This window comes from Canis lupus, chromosome 8 (assembly GCF_048164855.1).
Source record: "Canis lupus baileyi chromosome 8, mCanLup2.hap1, whole genome shotgun sequence".
NCBI classification, from domain to species: Eukaryota; Metazoa; Chordata; class Mammalia; order Carnivora; family Canidae; genus Canis; species Canis lupus.
In genome coordinates, this window is record NC_132845.1 from 18902658 (window position 1) to 18927593 (window position 24936).

Here is a 24936-nt window from a genome sequence, read left to right on the forward strand (position 1 = left end):
AAATCTCAAGTTCAGAAAATCAGAGGTCAAGGGCAAATTTGGGATATATAAGCAAATTGACTATGTATGCACCTTCCATTTGTCTTCAGCATTCACTGATGTCTTCACTAGTATTGATTATGCACCTACTATGTGACTGGCCAGTCCAGGGAACTGGGAATTCGCTGTTGGAATGAGCCAAAATCTCTGGCTCCTGGAGCTTTACTGCTATCAGAGCGCACTGCCATCAGCAACTTTGAGTTTAGTTACTGGGTGACTTGGAGTTTAGGAGAGACAGTCAGGGAAGGTGCTAGTAAGACTTTTTCCTTTATAAAAAGTGACAAATGGGCAAGAACTATTGGCAAAGTGGGGGAGAGAATATTAGTAATGCAAATTATACAAATGATGAATTACAGTTGTAATCTAGAAGGCGTGTAGAATCTGTGAATGAATGATGGCTGGGAGGGGGCACAGTTAAAGAGGAGCTTCAGAGAAGTTTTGCACCTGTAAACTTTCCTCTATGTTTCCTTCCCGCCAGCCACATAGGGCACTGTTCTCCTTGCATAGTAATGCCACCACCAGATGTGGGTACAGCGTTTTTAGAAGGATGTTTCATTGTCTTGCTTGTGAGATAAACAGGCCAGATCTTAACAATCCTTGCTTTACAGACTAGGAAACGTGTCTTCCTTTCTTAAAACAAGTGCATGTTGTCTTTGAAAGGTGTAAATGGCAGGACCCCCCGCTGTTCATCTTGCTTTTCAGGGAGATCTGTAGGACCCAGTCTGTGTGACACTCCCAAGCTTGACAGCTGGCACCTGCCCGTGGGCACCTGTTTTCTAATCAATACTTGGGGTTCAGTCACTTAGAACTGATTGGTGTTACATGCCTTCAAACAACATCAAGGGATACCTTTTCTCTTACCCAAACTTCTATTGACTTTATCAGCCCTTAATGATTTCCTTGAACTCTGAAGAGTTCATGGTCAATTGATTTAAGTGCCTCATTCCTTGCCACTGTTTGCAAATAACAATATTTTAAAAGAGGTTTCACAAGAAATGCTGACTCATCTAGCAAACTTCAAATATACTGGGTCTTGGAGTCTCAACAAAACAGCAGATGAGATTATGGAGAAATAACACTGTCAGTCCATGTGTCTTCACCAATTTTTGTTGGCACCGCACACCCCAGACATGGGAGAAAAACAAGTTAGAATGTATGAGTTTCGGCTTGCTAGTATTTTCATATCTTTTAGCAAAGTCCTTTGAGCACCATCTGAAGAGAATCACTTTAAAGAACCTTTAAATGTTCCATGTCTATGTGAGTCCCACAAAACCTGAGGTTTACTTTTGGCTGTTTGACTTTCTCTCCCCCAGCTGTCATTTGGCTCAACAGAGAAAAGTGACTTTTTCCAGAATTCAGAAGAATGAGCTGAAATTGTTACAGGGACCCCAGTCTTTGTAGTGGAGATTTAGCAAGTTAATAATAGGTAGAAAGAGTTCATTCTATAGAAGTCCTGGCCAACAGTTCCTGCCCATTTGACATTATATAAAAATATATAAGGGAAAAAAAGTCTTATATTTTATTGCTAGCACTTTCTCTGACTGCCTCCTCTAAACTCCAAGTTGCTGATGGCACTGAACTCCAAAGTGCCCTTGATACCAACGCCCAGTAGCTGTTTCCATTCACCTTGCTGAATAAAAGCCAGAGTGCTGGCCTCTTGCTAGGATTTCTGGCAGCACTTGCGTCAGTAATTCATTCCAATAAAATGGTCCCTTTATCAACTGAATCCCCAAACAAAGTCTGTACTAACAAAAAGCCCTTTTCATGAAAAGAAGAAGGAGGGGGGAGAACTTTGGAAAACAGTTTTCAAATGTCCTCTAACTTGTGACTGACACAAGAAGTGGTCCCATCTGGTCCTGGCCAGCTGTGGCTCTCCGACCAATGCACCAGGTATTCAGAGTACTGTCTACCCCTGGGGGGTGGGGGTGGGGAGATGGACAGCAGAGCCACAGACCACTGCCTTTCAAGACTGGTTTAGCCTGAGATGACAGCCATACCTCCAACACCAGAGGAATAATAAACTCCTTGGTTCACAAGTCTCAAAACTCGGAAGGAGAACATCTTCAACCTTCCGCCTCTGGAGATACAACATAAATTGTCCCAGGTAAGCATCGTCTTTCTCATGGAATGCACAAGATTTTTTGTGTAGTCAGTCCTGCAGGGTTTCATCTCATAGACTCATGACCCACCCTCCTCCCACTGCTGGGGGACCTCTGAGGGTTGAAACGGCCTGGCCCCAGCTGCTGTTTCTATAATCAGTCCTTTCCCTATTCCTAAGATTCCAGGTCCTGGAGTGACAGTGCCTGAATTTGAATCCTGACCATAGTAAGCTGCTTAACCTCCCCAAGCCTCAGTTTCTTTATCTGTAAATGGGAACAATAATAGTACTTACCAGTGATTTTGTGTGTGTGTGAAGATTGGATGAGGGGATTCATTTAAGGCACTGTGCCTGCCAGAGAGTAAGTACTCAATACCATTCCAGTGTCACTTTGTATCCCCAATTGTGACAGAGATTGTCAGCGTCCCCTACTATGCGTTCTCTCCTTCCTTGGTATGGATTTTTCAGTGCATACCTGAGAACAGAGCATAAAATATGCATAAAATAAAACATGTGCCAACTTTACTTGGGGCTAGATGTGGCCATGTGACTGAATTCTAACCAGAAGGATCAGAATGGAAGGGGAATGTGCAATTTCTGGATTGGGCCCTTAAAGGGAGGGGCAGGCCTGCCCTTTCCTCACCACTGATGATGAAATGGCAGGTTATAGAAGTGAGTCCAGTGTAGACTGCAGACCCAGGGCAACAAAGCAGGTATGGCCCTGCAGCAGGACAGAAGACTGGGCCCCTGACACCTCCAAAGAACGGGTTACATAAAGAAGGTGTAACACCCGCCCCCGGTTCTTAGGGGGTTCTTATACATGCAAGTCCTAAAGATTTTGCTGCTCAAACTGCTGTGCAGGGAGCCTCTGAGAAATGCAGAAGCTCAGACTCTTACCCAGACCAATGGAATCAAGATCTCTATTTTAACAAAATTATATCCAGGGGATGTATAGGCACGCTACAACTTGAGAAGTCTTGTCCTAAAGAGCACTCCTATCAAGAACAAGTCCTCGTCAGGAGCTGGAAAGAGGACGGTGCTGGTGACTGGTGTTTCTACCACCATCGGGTGCTGCCTCTCCCTGGGCTCTCATTTGGGAGGAACTGGGGTTTTGCTGGTGCTTGTGGCTTCTACCAACTTCCATGCCTCCCTTTGACTCCCGCGGCAGCCGTAGGAAGGCAGCAGGATAGTCCCACTTTGGTGGACTGCTTGAAGAGGCAGTGGGGATACATGGCATTCCCTCAGGAGTCTGAGGCTTTGGCACGTCCTTTAACTGCTCTCATGACATACTCAGGCCATAGACACCCTTCCACAAGCCCAGGTGTCTAAACAACCCATTGTGTTGTTTCACCTTCAGGCCTGGTCTGGGTTAGCTGCTCAAAGCTCACTCAACCGTGGGATAACCCGCTCATTTGAGCCTTTCCAGAATGTCCCTGGGAAACTGCCAAACAGCCTGGCATGGAAATTGGCTGGAGTCGTTTGAGGGGAAGACCCGCCCAAAGGGATCACCCAGGTGTTAAGGCAGGCTTTGTGTATACTGTAAAGAAATCTGTGTCTTCAATTTACCGCTGGGAAACTAATTCAGAGTAGCAGCCACATAATTCAGTACTTTCCTGGCTGGAAACCTCTTCGAGGTGTATCTCCAAGGGTTTAAACTAGATCTTTCCTACGACTTAGGCCTGCTGGCTCTTTATCTGGCTTTGGCTGTGGTGGAAACAGCTGGTCACCATCCAGAGGACAATCCTGCATCCTTCATTTTCTTGAAGATGGTGATTAAATCACTCATCATCTCTTCGCCAGGATGTTGTGAAGATTATGTCAGCACAGTGCCCAGAGCTCCCTGGAGATAAACGGTGAGCAAACACAGTTTGCTATTAATTTATCATCATGCGAGGCAGAAAGTTTTGGCGAGGTCAGTATTTTCATTCCTGCCTGAGAAGTGGCCGATGCCTATTGAAGATGACACCTTCCACCCCTCAGTTCTAAGTAACTGCTATTGTTTAGGGGATTACCTGTTTCAGGTTTCCATTTCTGAAGGTGGAAGAAGACCCTGGGACGTGGGTTGGACAATGTTAAGTAGCAATCGCCGCTTGGGCCCTTAGCTTACTGGACACTTAACTTACTCTGACTTGTCACAGCAAACCTGGGGAGATGCGAATCATCCCCATTTGACAGATGAGGAAACTGTAAGGTTAGACTATCCGCCCCGGGCCCAGGCAGCAGGAGATCAGGGCCCCGTTCAATCAGAGAAGATGCACACCTCCTCTCATTCGATCCTCACCAGACACCAAAGAGAAAGGCATCAGCCCCCTTGAAGAGGTGAACAACAGACTCAGATCAGCTCCCCCGTCCCTGGTTCCACGTCTAAGCAGCAGACAGCAGCGTCGGGCTGGGGCTGGGGCTGGGGCTGGCCTGCCCGCGGGCCGCACTCTCCCACCCAACCACACGCACACGTCTGCTGCTCTGCTGCTCCGTCAGCAAATCAGAAAGAGGTTGTGAAAGCTGCGTTGACATCTGTTATGTAAATCTGCCCCCAAGCTAAGGTTTTCCTTCATTCTTTAGTAATAGAGGTTTTTGATGTGTCTCAGCATCTGTCCTCAGCGTTCCGACTTGTTTCCTCTGTGGGGCTGCCAGTCCTGCGAGGCCCATCCAGCAGGTAATGTAATTAGTCGCCTCCACTCATGTTCAAGGCACGACCGTCCTTACTCACGGTCATTTATTCAGAAGTGAGAAAGCTCGGCCTTAACTATTTGATGCAGAGTCAACGCGGTGAAGAGTGACATTCAACAGGTCCAGAAAGGTGGGTGCTGGAAAACCCTGTAACATTTGCTGGGGCCTCCGGGCAGATGTGACTTTTCTTTCCAGCCTGGCATTTCAGACAGATTCGCAAGCTGTTACCAACCCAGGCGGCACCCGGCGCCTGCATCTCCTGACCTTTATTTTTACTGGATCTCTTTTCTTCTTCTGTTGACGGTCACTGTACTCCACCATCTGGGCTAGGACAAGAATCAGATATTTGTGGTCCCTGGGGAAAAAGAACCAGTTTTACTGGAAGAAACTGCTTAGAAGAAAGAAAGAATGTATGAAGTTGAGGAAACTAACATTCCCACCCCTGCTGGTAGCCCTGTAGCCCGCCCCCTTTAGATTTACATTTCAAAGCCCCCAGACTGTTAGGGTCCCCCCCCCCCCCCCCCCCGCCCCTTGGCCTGTCTTACCCTTTATAATTGTTCCTTATCCATTGTAATTTGTTCTAATATCTTACCTAAAGTGAGCTCGGTTTGCCTGGAGTATATTTTAACCCAAAACATGAATTGTCATTTGAAAAACACATGTGTGTTCTGGATCTTTGACTCCTTGTAAAAGTGAGTAGAGCTTTTACAGGATAGGACAACTAAAAAAAAAAAAACAAAAAAAAACAAAGACAAAAACAAAAGGATAGGACAATTAATGTGCAGGCAATATAAGCAGAAGAAACTTCTCATTCACCAGGACTAAAATTAGAGTCAGTGGTGACCAAGAAAGTATGCAGACGGAGCAGTAAGAAGGAGCTCAGAGGAGGCCTGGAAAAAGGTGGGGAGGTTTTAAAATATTGTAAACAGTTATTCTATTATTTACAGAATAAAATTAGCTCAATGACACATGCTAAGTATGGCCTCAATTCTTCCACCAGCCAGAGCTAAAGACACGGTAAATAACACGTGTGCTCACTTGCAGTGAATCAGGACCCGTGCAGTTTGCTTTTGGGAAGATGGCAAGAGGTGGTCAGTTAACTACAGATCCTGAATTCTGAGTTGCTAGAACTTAGTTGCTTTCCTAATTGTATGAAATTAGATTAATTCTTGGCCTCAGACTTAATTCCCTGTTTATAAATAGAGCCTTCTGCCAACAGTTCACCACCCGCTCTTTGTCACTGGGACTGAGAAGCTACAGAGTGTGGTGGCAAAGGCTCCAGCTACTGGAACTGTCTTGAAGTCAAGTTACTTAACATGGGTGTGTTTTTGCTTTCTCATCTGTGAAATGGGGTTAATGGTGGTATTTACCTCATGTCATTGTGTGGATTCAGTGAGTTAACACATATGAGGCACTTAGGACAATATCTGTCACACTGAATGCTAAATACATTTTAATGGTTTTCATGAATAAAGTTTCTAAAATATTTGGAGGATATGTTCATAAGCAAAAAATATATTTTTTTATTTTAAATATATAAATAATTTTATATATTATAAATAAAGCTTTTCAAACGTAGTGTTATGCTAGAGCTGAGAAAATGGACACTGCCCAAGTAGGAACGGATTGTGCCTTTCTCTCTTTTCAAAAGTCAGCAAAGGCAAGTCATTGGGGACTTAATGTCTCACAAGCAGCTTTTCATACGTTCATTAACTTGTTTATTTTGCTCAGCAAATCAGAGTAACCAGACTATGTATTATTAGGAACCCTCTTTGGTTGGTTATGAATGTTTCTAAGTAGTTCTCTAAACTTGGGTCAGACCCAATGACCCATCTGGCCAAAGGCCTGAAGACAGATTTCTGAAGAATAGCTGCAAGGAACTGTATCTTGGGCTAATTTATTGGGTCCTCAATAAGGAATGTTGACTATTTTAGTTGCATAAAGAATAAGGAACGGGTTGCTGATAAAGGGAGGACAAAAAAATGTTTTCTCTCTATCCATCTTAGGTTTGTTGAACTGGCCTTGATAAATTAGACAGACAAAAGACATTAACAAGAGGGAATTAAACAAATGTTTATTAACAAGTGCACCATGCATATACACAGGAGCACCCAGAGATGAGTAACTCAAAAGGATAGATAGAATTAGGTTGGTATAGTATTTTTTTTTAATTCCTATGTAACTAACATACAGTGTTAGATTAGTTTCGGGTGTACAATATAGTGATTCAACAATTCCATACATGACTCAGTGCCCATCATGATATGTGTACTCTTAACGCCCTTCATCTCTTTCACCCATTCCCCCACATACCTCCCATCTGGTAACCACTGGTTTGTTCTCTGTATTTTAGTCTGGTCTTGTTGTTGTTTATTTGTCTCTCTCTCTCTCTCTCTTTTATAGATTTATTTATTTATTTTAGAGCGAGAGAGAGAGAGAGAGAAGGGGAAAGGAGCAGAGGGAGCAGGAAAGAATCTCACGCACACTCCCTGCTGAGCAAGGAACCCAACTTGGTCTCAATCCCATGAACCTGAGTTCACGACCTGAGCTGAAGCCAAGAGTCAGATGTTCAACCAATGGAGCCACCCAGGCACCCTATCTCTCTTTTTTTAAGTAAGCTATATATACCCAATGTAGGGCTTGAACTCATGCCCCCGAGATCAAGAGTCACATGTTCTACCAAATAAGCCAGCCAGCTGCCCCTTTGTTTATCTCTTTTGTTCATTTGTTTTGTCTCAAATTCCACATAAGGCTGAAATCACATGGTACTTATCTTTCTCTGACTGACTTATTTCACTCAGCATTATACCCTCTAGGTCCAACCATGTTGTTGCAAATGCCAAGATTTCATTCTTTTTTATGGATAATATTCCATTGTATATGTACCACATCTTCTTTTCCATTCATCCACTGATGAACACTTGAGTCGCTTCCATAATTTGGCCATTGTAAATAATGCTGCGGTACAAATAGGGGTGTATATATCTTTTCAAATTCGTGTTTTCATATTCTTTGGGTGAATACCCAGTAGTGGAATTACTGGGTCATATAACTCTATTTCTAATTTTTTGAGAAAACTCCATACTGTTTTTCACAGTGGCTGTACCAGTTTGCATTCCCATCAACAGTGCACAGGGGTTCCTTTTCCCCCCACATCCTCTCCAGTACTTATTATTTCTTGAGTTTTGGATTTTAGCCATTCTGACAGGTAATATCTCATTGTGGTTTTGATTTGCTTTTCCCTGATGATGAGTGATATAGAGTATCTTTTCATTTGTCTAATGGCCATCTGTGTGTTGTCTTTGGAGAAATGTCTGCTCATGTCTTCTGCCCACTTTTTAATTATATTATTTGGGTTTCTTGAGTTATATAAGTTCTTTATATATTTTGGATATTAACCCCTTTATCGGATATGTCATTTGCAAACGTCATTTCCCATGTAGTAGGTTGTCTCTTTATTTTGTTGTTTGTATAGCATTTTAACAGAACAATACATTTTTAGTGAAGTGTCAAGGAAACAAAAGGACTTTGAGCTTCTAGGGGTGGCAAATTGTGGGAAGACAAATATTTGGGGAAATGAATGGTAGATAAGGTGTAGTTTTAGGAAGATTGTTTTGTAGATTTCTCTGGTGCTATCTCTGAACTGATAAGGGTCTAGAGTTGTTTCCAGTGATTAACTTCTGTCCTTCCTAGTAGAGGGAAGAGACAGGGCACCTTTGCAAATATAAATTCTACTTTTAGATAGGGGTGGGCAGAGTTTGGGGGTTTTTAAAAATCTGTGTCTTCTCAATTGCCTTCAGCTCAGAATAATCCTTATGCCAAAGTGGCATATTTTGGAATGGCATTTTCTGGTACCCACCCTTCACTGGGCTGATAAGGATTTTGTGTTTCTTTTTCATTAACTTGAAACTTGCACTAAGGCTGGTCATTGGGGCTGAACATGTTCAAAGTTTTCTAATCTATTCAAGAAGATAAAAAATTATCTCTACACTCAGACATAATTGGTTGTTGCTTCCTTCAAAGACTTTTTAAAATACCTGATCCTTGAGGGTGCCTGGGTGGCTCAGTGATTGAGTGTTTGCCAGGTCGTGATCCCGAGGTCATGGGATCAAGTCTTACATGGGGTTCCTTGTGGGGATCCTGCTTCTCCCTTTCTGCCCATGTCTCTGCCTCTCTCTCTGTATCTCTCACAAATAAATAAATAAAATCTTTAATAAAATAAAATACCTGATCCATGAAATGCCAAATTTACAGAACAGATGACTAAGGGGGTGATCATTCATAAAACACAAAAAATATTTCCTTCTGTTCAGCAGTTAGCTCCTCTGGAACTCAGAAAAAGAAGTGGGTTTTACATAATGTTTAGGAAATTCATCTGTTGCTTATAGCAAAGCACATTTTCGTTTTAAACAGAATGCTCATTTAGAAAGTATTCTGTGTCCAGGCTTGCATTGAGCATCTTTGTCTATTCATCCCTCTGCCAGCCAAAGAAGCGGGAGGGGGAGTGAATGGAGGTCTTGCAAGATAACACAACTCCTACAGTCTTTCCATTGCACTTCTAACTCTGCAGTCCCAGTCCACACTTAGATAAAACGATGATGAGATGTAAAGGGTTATCTGAGAACCTGTGAGATCTCAACCTTACTTGAAGGTTCACCTCAATCTGTTACATTTTTAAAACTAATAAACAGATCATGAGGTATGCAGGGCTTAATCCTTAATTTTATTATGTTGATGATCCACTCACCACCACACCCACTCCGATTTAAAGATCACCTTTAGAATTCACTTGTACTAACAAAGAAGAGAGGTAAGAATGGAAGAGTGGGCGCAGAATAACTACTCGGATCAGTGCATTCATTTCTTCAAGAAATAATCGAGCTCTTCTTACCCTTTAGGAGCTGGGCATCGGGTAAGTGCTGGGGTAAATCAGATGTACTTGATTTCTATCAAGAACGAGTTCAGTCTATGCTTTATTCTCTGTTCTTGCCCTACCCTCTGCTCCCTGTCTTTTGCCCAAAACCATTCCACAGAGGTGCAACCCCCAGTGAGAGAACAGTCAGAGAACAGGACAAGAATCCCTGGCCAGTGGTCTGGTGAGACTGACACTCCTCATCACCTTCAATGCACACCCCCCATCCTTTTATTCCTCTCTGCCTCCCCCTGCTTTCCTCTGTACCCACATGTTGGCCTTAAAGGACACAGCTTGTATTTGTTAGCTCATTCTTATGTAGTCCTCTAAATGTTCTGGTGTCATTTTTTTCTGATTACAAAAGGAGCACATGTTCATTGTTACATAAAAGTCAAATATTACAGAAGTGCATGTCCTTTGAAAACATATCACTCCATCCCTCCAAACTCTGCAGCCTTTCCTTCTAACTTCAAGTAAAAGACGAAGTCCTTCCACAGCCTACTGATTTGCACACCCCTTCTTTCTCCACGCCCAGGGCCCCAGTTCTGGCCCTATTTCCCATGTTCCAGCAGTACAGCATTCAGCTTGCCTGCACTTCAGCACCTTTATGCCAGCTGTCGCTTCTGCTGGAATGTTCTGCCCCAGATATCTGCGTGGCTTCTGTCTTAGTCAGTTTGGGCTGCCATAACAAAATACCATAGCCTGGGTGACTTAAACAACAGAAATGTATTTTCTCACCGCTCTGGAGGATTTAAGTGTAAGATCAAAGTTCTAGCCAATTTGGTTTCTAGTGAGAACTCTCTTCCTGGCTTGCAGACAACCGCCTTCTTGCCCTGTCCTCACATAGCCTTTCCTTGGTGCGTGCTCACCACCTCATTTAGCCTCGGTGACTTCCTGAGAGGCCTCATCTGCAAACACAGCTACAGTGGGGGATACGGCTTCACTATATGACTTGGGGACAACACAAACCTCAATCTAGAGCAACTTCCTGCTTCTGCTCTCGTTTACACATCGCCTTATCAGAGAGGCCTTCTCTGGCCTCTGCTTAAAAGCACAGATTTATTATTTCTCATAATTCTGTGGGTCATCTGGGTTCACTGGGGTTCTAACAGCTGCAATCATCTGACTGAACCCAAGGGTGTGCCATTGCCTTACCTGCCTGATGGAACCTCACTGCTGCTGTTCCAGGGCCTCTCTCTTCAGGGAAATCTCATTGTTTTAGAATCTAGTTCAGCATGAATGTTGGACTGAGGTCAAGAATGGAAGCTTCAGGGCTCCTCAGGGCCTGGGTTCCTGATGAACAAGTCAGGGACAGCATGGCCCATTGCATGAGGAGGTAGACACGTAACTGTGTGATTGGTTAGGTGCCATGACTGTCGCAGCCTGCCGCATGATCCAATGAGAAGTTGCCACTCCACTCTTACTTTTTTTCATAGTCATTATCCCTGGTGAACAAAGGACAAATCTGACACAAAGAGAGAGATTTGCCTCTTTCTATTCACTGCTGTATCCCTATCACCTTAGAATGGAAACTGACTAATGGAGGTTGCTTAATAAGCATTTGTTAAGTCACTGAAAACATTAATTTGAAAATGTTTTCCACACCCTTCATCTTTAACAGCTTTAGAACTGTGGACACACTTCTACCGTTAAAAAGCACTTTCCCATACAAACATTTAATTTTACTTTTCACCACAGCCTCATGAAGAAGGAGTGTAAGTATCATCGTTCCTACTTTATAGATGGGGGGAGAGAGGCCTAGGCGATGGAGAGTGGCTTGCCCAACGTCACATGGTGGATAAGAAGAGAGCTTCTGACTTCCCATGCCTGGCTTTCCACCAGCCATCATGCAACCTTTTGGGTACAATTAAGAAATGAACCCTCTGCCTCATGTTTTCCCTCCCCAAGGCTTTGCACTTGAGGAGCTCTGTAGGGGAAATAGTTTTGGTTACCCAGTTGGCTACAGACTGTGAGGTCTACAGGCCAAAAGAAGCATTATCTCTTTGAAATCTCCCTATGGAGGCCAAAACCTAAAGATCTCAGTGACCCAGAGCCATCAAGACACCAAAAGGTAAGGGTGGCCAGACCTATCTCTGTGGACCTTGCCCTGGATTGCACTGCACTGTTTGTGTAAAGTTAAACTTTAAATCTGCGTATCTCACCAGTGGTTGCCAGGTTGTTCTGGTCTGGACAAACCTTGGTTTAGCCTATAGGGTACAGAAAACAATCACCTTTCAAGCTGTAAGCTGCTATTCCATCCAGAGAAGGGTTGGTTAATGAGTACATCTTCACATCAAGGGGAAATCACACCAGATGGAGAAAGTCCTCAACTCTGTACGTTCAAGATATTTTGTGGTGCTTTTAGGGGGTACAGAGGAAGGCTCATCTTCTTTAAGAAAGTCCTTCGAGAGATAGTTTGCTACTGTAGCTGGAAGCAAGTTAAAAGTTAAAGTAAAAACAGTAATTTTTAAAAGAGGAAGTTTTCTTCTTTCTGCCTTATTCTTTCTCTTGCCTTGTGATGCTGTTTCTAATTTGCTACTTAATGTCATTCTAAGGAAAAATCACGATTTTGGATTATCATAAAATTTACCATCTTTACATTATGCAGTGTCCTTTTTTTAAAGTTGAAGTCTAGCTTAGATTCAAATGTACAATATAGTGGCTTGACAACTCTATATGTCACACTATGCCCACCACTAGTGTAGCTGCCACCTGGCCCCATACAAGACTACTATAATACCACTGACTGCCTTCCCTACGCTGTACCTCTCATCCCTGTGACTTATTCATTCCATAACTTGAAGCCTACATCTCCCACTCCCCTTCACCCATTTAGCCCACTCCCTTCACTGTACATTTTAAATACCAATATAAGAATATTATTAAACTTATATGCAGAAGAGTGAAATTACACAATTTGTATTTCGTAGTTCAGACATGCACGCAGCTTTGGTTCTTACCAGAACAGTGGAAGTGCCAGACAAAACTAACTCGTGTCTTTTCATTTCAACAGATGATACATATACATTCTATCAACACTCTACCTTTGGTTTACTGATGAGTAAGAAAGGACTTGAAAAGAGGAGGAACTTTGGGTTTTCATCTTTCCCTTTCTATGTTATCATATTTTACATATGTAGTTGGTTAATACAGGGAAGTAACATTAATAAGAAAGGATATGATAGGATTCTTTAGTCATTTATTAAATAACATTATTTACATTTAGAGTCCCATTTCTTTCTTTCTGCATTCAAATCAAGTTCTGGTTTAACTGGAAAGTAAGTCTCCTCAGGACTCTGAGTGCACAGCCCCCTCTGTTATAGACAGAGCTCACTCACCTTGTCCTTGCCTTGAGTATTACTGAACTCTCAGGCATCATGGGAATCCGTGGTAATTCTGTGCTCATGGGACATCAAGAATGTCACATGCAAATGGAACAGCAAGGAAGAGTACACACTCATACCTATCTCCTCTACTCACACACATGCTCCCTGGTCCCACCAATGTGTAAGATCCAAGTTCAAAGATAAAATTATTGGGACGCCTGTGTGGCTCAGCTGTTGAGCATCTGCTTTCGGCTCAGGGCATGATTCTGGGGTCCAGGATTGAGTCCCACATCCGGCTCCTTGCGGGGAGCCTGCTTCTCCCTCTGCCTATGTCTCTGCCCCCCGCCCCCGCCCGCTCTCTGTGTCTCTTATGAACAAATAAATAAAATCTTCAAAAAAAAAAGATAAAATTATTAAAAATCTCAGAAGGCAATAGCAGAGCATTAAACCAGGTATGGTATGACTGTACATTTCTTACATTCTTTTTTTTAAAGACTTTTGTTTTTGTTTTTTAAAGATTTATTTATTTATTCATGAGAGACACAGATTGAGAGGAGAGGCAGAGACACAGGCAGAGGAAGAAGCAGGCTCCCCCAGGGAGCCTGACGCGGGACTCGATCCCGGATCCGGGGATCACGACCTGAGCCAAAGGCAGCTACCCAACCACTGAGCCACCCAGGCATCCCTAAGACTTTGTTTTTAAGTAACCTCTATACTCAATATGGGGCCTGAACTTACAACCACAAGATGAAGAGGTACATGCTCTTTTTTTTTTTTTTTCAAGATTTTATTTATTCATTCATGAGAGACACAGAGAGAGAGAGAGAGGCAGAGACACAGGCAGAGGGAGAAGCAGGCTCCGTGCAGGGAGCCCGATGCGGGACTCAATCCCAGGACCCCAGAATCACACCCTGGGCTGAAGGCTCCGCTAAACCACTGAGCCACCTGGGCTGCTTGGCTGCTTGTTGTATTCTTTTTTTTTTTTTTTTTTTTTTTTATGGAAGTTACTATTTTTTATTGACTACAGTTGACACACAACGTTACATCACATTCAGGTGTACAATATAAAAATTCAAAAAGTTTATACGTTATGCTATGCTTATCCTAAGTGTGACTACCATCTGTCACCAAACATTAAAAGTCATTATTTATTTAGTTTTGGGACTATGTGCCAGGTGTCATTGCCAGTCCTCTACAATCACACTTTATTCTTCCAAGAACTACATTTGGTAAATCATAATATCTTCATTTTACAGATTAAAAAAAAAAAAAACAGAATAGCGGTTCATCACCAAACTATGTCACTCCAAAAAAAAGCAACAAGGTCATTTATTTCCAAATCATACTTGCTTCATTAGAGTAAGCTTTCCATCATCAGCAGGGATCAGATTTGGCTTTATGTTAGATCTTTTATCTTTTTTTTTTTTAATTTTTTATTGGTGTTCAATTTACTAACATACAGAATAACCCCCAGTGCCCGTCACCCATTCACTCCCACCCCCCGCCCTCCTCCCCTTCTACCACCCCTAGTTCGTTTCCCAGAGTTAGCAGTCTTTACGTTCTGTCTCCCTTTCTGATATTTCCCACACATTTCTTCTCCCTTTCCCTATATTCCCTTTCACTATTATTTATATTCCCCAAATGAATGGAGGTTCCTCAAAGAGTTAAAAATAGACCTGCCCTACGACCCAGCAATTGCACTATTGGGGATTTACCCCAAAGATACAGATGCAGTGAAACGCCGGGACACCTGCACCCCGATGTTTATAGCAGCAATGTCCACAATAGCCAAACTGTGGAAGGAGCCTCGGTGTCCAACGAAAGATGAATGGATAAAGAAGATGTGGTTTATGTATACAATGGAATATTACTCAGCCATTAGAAATGACAAATACCCACCATTTGCTTCAACGTGGATGGAACTGGAGGGTATTATGCTGAGTGAAGTAAGTCAGTCGGAGAAGGACAAATATTATATGCTCCTTGTATTCTTAAACCAGGCCTTCCTTGCTCCTTGCTCTTCACAGCAGGGAGAGGGAGGGTTTCCTTGAGGAGCTGTAAGCATACCCTTCCAACTGTGCTCTCCATTGTTCTCCATCTTTGGCCAGGAGAGTGTTAAGTTTGTTTACAGAGTTATCCATCCTGAAAGAGATCAGGAAAAGGAACCATTCTTTTCTTAATTCATTCAGTACATAGGTATTGATTGCCTACTGTTTGCAAGGCACAAATCCCTGATGTTTAATTATCCAATTTGACTCTCAATAGAAATGGAGTTAACAACTGATCATGAGGAAGTCTCCATAAAGTCTCAATAGTATGGGCTTTGGGAAGCTTTTACATTGGTGAACACTTCACCTATTGGCAGGATGAAGCCTTAGTACCCTCTCCAACCTTATCCTTATGTATATCTTCATCTGGCTGTTCATGTGTATCCTTTATCACGTCTTTTAATAAACTGGTAAAAGTATGTATTTCCTTGAGTTCTGTAAGCTGTTCTAGCAAATAAGCAAATCAATGGGGGTGGAGGTCATGGGAACCTCTGATTTTAGCCACATCAAACAGAAGTTGTGGGTAACCTGGTGACCTACTACTTAAAACTGGCATTGAAATGGGAGCTCAGACTCATGGGACTGAGCCCTTCACCTGATCTGATGCCATCTCCAAGTAAATGTCAGAATTGAGTTAATTTGTGGGACACCCAGCTGGTGTCACAGAATTGCATGATGTGAGAGGGAAAAAAAAACCTAACCCCCTGCACATCTGGTATCAAAGGCATCATGAGCATGGTAGTCATGTGGTGATATGAGAAGAAAGGAGAAACATGGGACTGAGTTTTTTCTTTATACCATGTTGTTAACATACTTTTTCCTTCTTTATTGCTACTAATTGGTGATATAGTCCTGGCAGCACAATAGGAAATATAAAGCTTTCATTTTCAATGTTCTACAAGCTCTAGAAGTCGAGAAATAGTAATAATAGCATAATTTATATCACGTTGGAGAGCCTGCCATGATTTTCTCTTACTTACCTTTGTGGTGCTATCTGCTGTAGTCCTTTGCAATCCATTTCATTTACTACCATGTCATCTTCCAAGGCCAGCCATCCTTCTCTCCTTCCTTCCTGCCGCTTTCCTTCTTCCTTCCTTTAATTCCATTAGGGTACTGCAAGTGGTTTGTATCAAAACAATTGATTCAATTGAAAATTATTCTAGCTGATAATTATGTCAGAAAAAAACGGCTAAACACAAATCAAAAACTTGTTCTGTTTCACCATCTCTTTGATCATTAAGATTAAAATTGTATTTGAATATTCATTTATCTATCCGAAAGGTATTGATGAGATAGGCTAGGTGGGAAAAGAGTAGTGGACAACATTAACATGGCCCCTGCTTTCACAGAGCTTACACTCTAGTGGGGGAAAAACCAATAAAGATATTAGCTAACAAATAAGATATTTTCATCAAAAGGTAACTGCTAGGGCGCTGGGGTGGCTTAGTCAGTTAAGAGTCTGAATCGGCTTTGGCTCAGGTAATGATCTCAGTGTCATGGGATCTGACCACATTGGGTTCTGTGCTCAGCAGGGAGTCTGATTGGGGTTCTTTCTCCCTCTCCCTCTGCTCCTCCCTGCCCCACTCTCTCTCTAAAATAAATAAATAAATAAATATTTAATAAAATAGAGTTAACTGCCAAAAAAAATACAAATACATGTAAAAGAGAGTGATTTAGGAAGCTAATTTGGCTCGAGGGTCAGCTAAGCCTTTCAGAGAAGATAACAATTGCATTGAGACCTAAACTAGATCTCAAACTATAATTTGCCTATGCATCTAGTGGTGATCTCGTACAAGTGCAGATTATAATTTAGTAGGTGAGGATTGTGTCTGAGATTCTACATCTCTTATAAGGTTCCCAGTGATCCCTATGGTGCTATTCCATGGAGTCCTCGTAGGGTAGAAAGGACAATAGGAAGAATCTAAAGAGAGCACTAGAAAGAGAAACAACAATTGAGAGGTGCTCAAAACCTCTCACCTCTCACCTCTCTCTGAGAGGTGAGAAAAAGTTTGATGTTTGGGTTAGAGAAATACTGTTTAATAGAGGCGGGGAGTGATGAGTAAGGGGTGAGGAATATGCAAGAAGGTCAAAGCAGTAGGTCAAAGAGTACAGGGCCTTCTAGGCCAGAAGGTTCCATTTTATTTTAGTGTGATGAAAGACATGGAAGATGTCAAGGGGGCGAAGAGTAATGATGTAGGAAAGACGTTAGGGTTTGCAGCTGATGGCCAAGAAAGATTTCTTGAGACACCTTTGATGCAAAAAGGTGGTTTTATTAAAGCCTGGGGATGGGACCCATGGACAGAAAGAGCTGCAGTGAGGTCATGAGAAGGGGTTCATTATAGACTTTCAAGTTGGGAGGAGGTTAGGGATAGCATGTTTTTGAGGGATTTTGGAAGCAAGGTTTCCAGGACCTTGAGGAGGTTAGCTAGTAAGGGAAAGGTCATTTATTACTATCCAATAAACCCTTAGTCATGAAACCCTTAGGATGTGTATCAGTGGGTCGGTCATATGCTTGTGGGTGGTTGCCAACATGTATCTTGGAGGGCAGAGATAAAGGAAGTTTCCAAAGTAGTTTTTTTTTTAAGATTTTTAAAAATTTATTTATTTATGATAGACACAGAAAGGCAGAGACACAAGCAGAGAGAAAAGCAGGCTCGAAGCAGGGAGCCCAATGTGGGACTTGACTGCAGGATCACTCCCTGGGCCAAAGGCAGGCACTCAACCACTGAGCCACCCAGGCATCCCTCCAAAGGAATTTTTATTTGTTAAAGTAGGATTCTGGGGGTTGGGCTAAGATTACCTTTTGCCCTTAGCAAAGTTTCAACATTGAGGCAACTGAATCCTTAGAGGGATGGCACCCTGCCTGTTTCAAGGACTTGTCAATGGGCTGTAGGTAGTAAGGAAGCTTAATTTTTCTTCTGCCTTTGTGTCCCACATCAAGTAATATGATCAGATTTAAGCTCTTGAAGATCAACCTGACAACTATGGGAGTAATGAATTTTAGGGGAGGAAGAGTGGAAGGAGAAGAGGTTTTAGGAAACCAGAGTGGTACTCCTTGTGTGAGATGTTGGTGGCTTGGACCAGGACAGCAGCAACGGACATCAGGAGCAACAGACAGCTCGGATGGTGATCCAGTGGCAGAGCCAACAGGACAAGTATGTGGTTCAGACATAAGGGAGGTGGGAAAGGGAATTAAGGATGACAACTGAATTTATGTTTTGATCAGTAAGTAGCAGGTGACACCGTGTCCCAAGATGTAAAACCAAAGCAAAAACAAAAACACCAAAACTTGAATTTTCATAAATAGAAAAGGGAAAATTATCTAGAATGACTCTTACTTCTAAAGCCTCCATTTGCATGTTTACTGGTGCAAATTTCATTTAGAATCTGACATCGGACATTGGAATCAAGATGGAAGGGCAAATGCATCTGAGAATTCCTTCCTCCCTTCCTCTCTCCCTCCCTCCCTCTTTCCTTCCTTCCTCCTTTCCTCCTTCCTTCCTTCCTCCTATCCTCTTTCCTTCTTCCTTTCTTTTTTCCTTCCTTCCTTCTATCCTCTTTCTTTCTTCCTTTCTTCCTTTATCCCTTCCTTCCCCCCTTCCTCTCTCCTTCCCTCCCTCCCTCCCTCCTTCTCTCTCCCTCTTTCTTTTTTCTTCCCCCCTCCTTCTCTCTTTCCTTCCTTCTTTCCTTCCTCTCTCTCTTCTTTCTTTCCTTCCTTAGCCCCTCAGGAGGCTCTCTCTCTCACAAAGCCACTCTCTCCTCCCTCTCACAAAGGAAGAAAAGAAAGATCATCAGTGACAAAATAGTTGCAGAAGCAACATGAAGAGCCAGTTTCACTCTCAGGAGAGAACACTGCCTCTCTTCCTCACCGTTTCCAGCGCTCTACCTGTTTAGGACACTTCTCTAGTAACAAACTGTAGAAATGATGCTTGAGAGTATAGTCTTGCATCTGAGAATTTAGAATCATTTGGTAATGTATTATCAAAAAAAAGAGGGAGAGAAGCAGCAGCTACCCAGACAAGTGATGGAAGTTCTCTGGCAAACAATGTTTTGTATTATAATGTAAGTTAAATAGATTCTTTTGCCTAAGCCTGGACTTTTCAAATGGAAGTTGATTTCTTAGAACTGGGATGGATGGAAAGTTAGGGTATTTCTAAAGACCCACCAGTAAAATAGCATGTTTTACCCTCAGAGATTGCTCCCTTTTGTGTTCCCATGAATAATTTCTGTCATTTGAAAGAATTTAAGAAAAAGTTATGTTTTCTTTTTCCAGTTGAGCTTCTTTTAACATATTTTTCTGATACCATTAATATACTCATATTTCCTGCTGGAAGAATGGTTAAGATTGAATTATTGTTCATATCTTTCTTTTTTTCCTTTTAAAGTTATTTTTCTTTTTTTTTTTTTTTTTTTTTTAAAGTTATTTTTCCTTGAAGAAGTTTCTTTGTCACTGTCAAGGTTAAGTGAAGTCGCTACTGAAGGAAAGAGCAGGAGTTTGGAATGCTTTTCCATAAACCCCAGGGACCTATCCCATGAGAATCCCCTGTAGGGCTCAGGGTTTTTAGGATAAATCATTTTGGAAAAATGTTTTCTTCCTTTGCTGCTAGGTTGACAAGGCAAAAGAAATAATACTTTTTGTGTCAACCTTTGTTCCAGCACAATTTCTCAAAGCAGGTAATAGAAACCATGGGACTTTCTACCTGAATGGCACAAAATTGCATTTTTACCACCCAATGCCGCACATAGCAGATACTCAGTAGATGTTACTGTTAATTGAATTACATTGAATTCCAAGAATCTTCTAGAAATCTTAGATTGGTTCCTTTCATCTTGCAGATAGTGAGCTGGAAATGGAGGGGGACAAGTTGAGAGTCTAGCCCCTAGGCAAAAAGACACATGTTGGTTAGGAATCTCACAATTTCCTTTGAAATTGAAGATGTCAGTTTCTTAAGGATGCTTTATAGATCCAGGCCCTGAACCCACAAACATTCCCTTTGCGATTATCTTGCTACTTCTACAGGTGAACTTTTAAGTTTTTATTTACGGCTGTGGCAGGATAAACAGAGATCCTCCCCGCCCCCGGTTCCATCTGGGGAGAGATTTGGGGATCAAGAAATTCTATAATAGGAAGTAAACAAACATCCTCAACTAACAAGGGGCCTTTGTAATGAAATAAATCCAGGAAGGAAACAAACAGGACTTTAGCCCGCTAATGCCAAAGCTTCCATCATAGGGCCAGGTGAAAAACATGTTAATGGTTGAAAAATACTTGGCTCCTCTGTTACGGGCCTGCATTATCTTTGGAAGATGAGTAATAGGGACCCTGGAGAGACAGTCGTCCTTGGGTGAATCAGGATGACACTTGCCGCGGCCTGCAGCCTTCACCGCCTGAGAGGGAGAGGCCTGGAAGGTTCGCCCTGTGTTGGGCGCCAGGCCCAGCCCCGTCCTGCGTGGAGCTAGCGGCAGGCTGGGCAGAGGAGTCTCTCCTCAACATCCAGCTGAAGCCCAAGGCATTAATTTTGCACTGAAGAGACAGCAGCCAGAGAGAGAGAGAGAGAGAGAGAGAGAGAGAGAGAGAGAGCAGCCCCTGGGACCACTTTGTCTTGTGAGGAATGGCGCAGTTTTCTGTGGCAAAGGGGTGGGAGGTGTTACCTGGGAAGCTTAGAGAGAGGATGTGAGGAGGACCACGGAGGCTTGGGCACCAGTGGAGAGCGATGCAGCATCGCTGTGTAGCCCCTGAGGCCTGAGGGGAGCCCTGGTCCTGTCTGCTCACCTCCACGGCTCCCACGGGGTCAGAGCGAGCAGGTAACCCAGCGGGTATCACTACTGTTCTCCTACTAGAGTGACTTCGAAACGCTCACCTGGCTTCTTTGGGGCTCCTTCGTCGGTGTTCAGGGGGTGTTTAGGCTCAGGATACTGGGTGTGGATGTGTTTAGGAAACATGACCGACTTCCTGAGCACTTGGTGGGCCTGGGTAGAGGTGGGTCTCAGAGGGACACAGTCCAGGCTTTCCCCCACAACTAGGATAAAGGGGAGTTTCCAAGTCAACAGATGACCCCTGCAAAGAATTATGTGAGACAAGACGCCTACTTTGGCTTGATATCTGTGCCCACCTCCCCCCAATGTTAGCAAAGTCCATGCACTTCATAGCAGGGTAGGAAGGGGTTTCTGAAACAGCTGGTTCACACGACATCTCATGGTGACTCCAGGTGCTGGGCACGTTTCGGCACTGAGTATTCCTTCTGTAAATGCTGATTCAATGCCTTTAGATGGCAGAGTCTCAGCTTAGTTCTGGGGAAATTAATTCTCTTTGGTTTCTGACCTTAAAGATTTCATAATCTACAGAGGAAGACAACATGAAGAGAGAATTTATTTCAACTCCATTAGATTGAAGAGGAGACTGTGAAATGCGTCCAGTTAGTTCACCTAAGAGACCAGAAGGACCTGAACAGACGCAGTGGCAAGAAAGATGAAGTAGGAGAGGAAGGCTGAGTTCTGAGAGACATTCTGAAGAAATTTCAAATGGCTCCCATGGGCAATAGATTACAAGGGGAAAGAGGGCAGGGTGTAGGGGAAGAAGCCTGTGGCCTCCTATTACATAGTTCTCACCTCATTTATTTAGAAAACCTAAAGTGGAAGTCTAAACCTCAATATCACCAAAGTGAGAGGAAGAAATGAGAGCTCCTCTGCCTTGCTTCTGTCATTTATTGCTCTGCGTGATTAGACTTGATTGAATGGACAGTTGAGCTGTATTAAATTTGAGGGCATTTCAGTGTGAGTTCCAAGGTAACCCCAGAGCGGAATTCACTTGCAGGAAGGGTCAGAGCTGCACCTGGATGTCAGTCCCTAGACACTGTCACAACCAAAGAAGACTCAGTATCACTAGGGTCGGTCCAGGCAGCTTTGGTTGTGGCATTGGGGCCTTGGTATCCTGTGCCATGAACGAGGGTGTTGTTTTGCCTTTTTGGACAAGTGTATGTGTGTGTTGGAGACTTTGTAAGTTCTGGCAGTCCTAGAAAGGGTGGGGTGGAGGACTCACCCCAGGGAAGGGAAGGGAACAAAGAACATGGACAGTGTAACTTGTCCAACACCAACAGCAGATACCCTGTTTTCCTCCTGCAAAAATGAAACAAATGTCAAGATGAGGAAGATATGTCCAGTAGGACAGTGATGTATGGGCTCCGGAATCAGACTGGATGAATCCCTACTAGCCCTGGGGCCCTGGGCTGGTTACCCAAGCTGTCTGAACTCGTAGCTAAAACCTGGCACATAGTAAGTGCTTAGTAAATATTAGCTTCTACTATTCTAAGTTACTCAGAGCAGGAAAGGGAAATCAGAACTATTTTTCTAAACCTGAACAGGAAGCTAAGAAAAAGTACTTTCAAAACAGGACTAGAATATAAGTCCAAAAGCACACTCCACAAAAGAAAAAATAGTGAAATTGGACGTCATCAAAGTTAAAAACTTTATGCTTCAAAGGACACCATCAACAAACTGAAATGACACCTCACATCATGGGAGAAAAGTTTTGCAAACATACATATCATAAGAGGTATATATATCTAAAATCTGTAAACAACCCTTATAATTTGATGACAAAAATCATATAGCCTAATTTTTAAGAATGGGCAGCAGACTGAATGGACATTTCTTCTTCTTTTTTTAAAGTTTTAGGTATTTAATCTCTACACCCAACATGGGGCTCGAACTCATGACCCCAAGATCAAAAGTCATGCTCCTCTAATTGAGCCAGCCAGGTGCCCCAAATGGACCTTTCTTTAAAGAGGATATGCTGACAACAGATAAGCACATAAGGGTGCTTGGTGTCTTTAGCAACCAGAGAAATGCAAACTACAACTACAAGGAGATACTATGCACACACTAGGATGGCTATCATGAAAATGACAAATAGTAAGTGTTGGCAAGGATATTAAGAAATGGAAACACCACAGGCTGCTTGTAGAAACGTAAAATGGTGCAGCCAGTTTGGAAAGCATTCTGGCAGTTTCTGAAAAAGTTAAACATAGAGTTACCATATGACCCATATGAGTAGAGCATTCCTACATCTAGGCACATACCCAAGAGGAATGAAAATGTATGTCCGCACAGACACCTGCACGTGGACGTTCATAGCTATCATTTTGCAATAAAAAGAAATGAAACACTGATAAATACTGCAACATGGATGAGCCTTGAAAACAGTATGCTTAGTGAAGGAAGCCGAATACGAAAAGACCATATTTTGTAGAGCTCTATTTATGTGAAATGTGCAGAATAGGCAGATCTATAGAGAAAGAAAATAGATTAGTGGTTGCCAGGGGTTGGGTCTGTTTGAGGAGGAATGAAGGATGAATGATGATGAATATGGAGTTTCTTATGGGGAGATGAAAATGTTCTAAAACTGATTGTTGTGATGGTCGCATAACTGAATATACCAAAATCCACTGATCTATACACTAAATTGGTGACTTCTATGTGTGAATCATATCTTAATAAAACTGAAAAAAAAAGCGCTAGTACTAGGAGAAGGCCGCATTAGTATGTTAAGAATATTCCTTGTTAGGGGCACCTGCCGGCTCAGTGGGTGGAGCCTGCAACTCAATCTTGGCCTCGTGAGTTCAAGCCCCATGTTGGGTGTGGAGCCTACTTAAAAAACAAAAATTAAAAAAAATACACCAATGGGATGCCTGGATGGCTCAGCGGTTGAGTGTCTGCCTTTGGCTCGGGGCATCATCCTGGGGTACCGGGATCGAGTCCCCTGCCGGGCTCCCTGCATGGAGGCTGCTTCTCCCTCTGCCTGTGTCTCTGCCTCTCTCTGTCTCTTATGAATAAATAAATAAAATCTTTTTAAAAAATACACAAAAGAAAAGAATATTCCTGGTTATATATCCCATACAGACTGTGTATTTCAGATTAATAGATCACTATCATATGAAAAATTTCTAGCGCTGTGCAAAAGATTTCCCTTCACGGTCCTGGGTGGTCTACCTTTTCATTAAGGACCCAGAAAAGGTCACATGTGCTGAATGTCTTGCCCTTGTTCTTCTAGATCCACTCTCTGCCGTCCACCCTGCTCTGCGGAGGCTGCCTCGTGTGAACTCTGCCATGGGGCTCCCATGGCCATCGTGGGTCCGGCAGGAGACCAACCACACAGGAGGCAGGAGAAGGGAGGAGCCTGGGGATGTTAACTCAAACCCTGCCAAGCAGGAGTGGCACAAAGCAGGAACTAAGGACACCTGGACTAAGAACGATGGGACGACTCTAACAAGAGGATGTTTAATACAAGGTTCAGGCAAAGACGTGGTGACTACAACATTAGGTGCAGTTTTGATTATTGTCAACTCACTATGAATCAAGAGGTGACAAAATGCACACCCCCCCCCCCAAATAAAATTCCAGCCTTCTAAAGCCCCAGGTAGAGGAATGCATTCTGTTCCTTTGTGGTCAGACCGCTCCTGGAGTACTGTTTTCAGCTTTAGGTGATACGTGAAAAACCAGCTGCAGTTGTTAATGTGTCTATTTTAATATCAGCCCATCTCTTAGGTTCGGTCGGGGATGAATACATGCTATGAAATTAGGTAATTGCTTAGTAGACATGGGGCTGATTCTTTTAAAAAAATATTTTATTTATTTATTCATGAGAGACACAAGAGAGGCAGAGACAGAGGCAGAGAGAAGCAGGCTCTATGCAGGGAGCCGGATGTGGGACTCGATCCCGGGATCCTGGGATCATGCCCTGGGCCAAAGGCAGATGCTCAACCGCTGAGCTACCCAGGCGTCCCCATGATTCTAAAATAACCTTTTCCTTCCAATTTTTAAGAAATTGTTTTTGAACCAAACTCT

The 24936-nt window shown here is 42.9% G+C and overlaps 1 long non-coding RNA gene and 1 other non-coding gene across 2 annotated transcripts; one reads left to right on the forward strand and one right to left on the reverse strand.

The window, feature by feature from the left end:
• The first annotated feature begins 1635 nt into the window (after positions 1 to 1635).
• LOC140637930 (uncharacterized) lies at positions 1636 to 24504 on the forward strand. The gene is made up of 3 exons (XR_012035034.1): positions 1636 to 2143; positions 3815 to 3990; positions 24143 to 24504. It is a non-coding gene; the product is annotated as an uncharacterized lncRNA (long non-coding RNA).
• On the reverse strand, positions 18834 to 19038 carry LOC140639257 (small nucleolar RNA U3). The gene has a single exon (XR_012036046.1). It is a non-coding gene; the product is annotated as a small nucleolar RNA U3 (small nucleolar RNA).
• Positions 24505 to 24936: the final 432 nt, after the last annotated feature.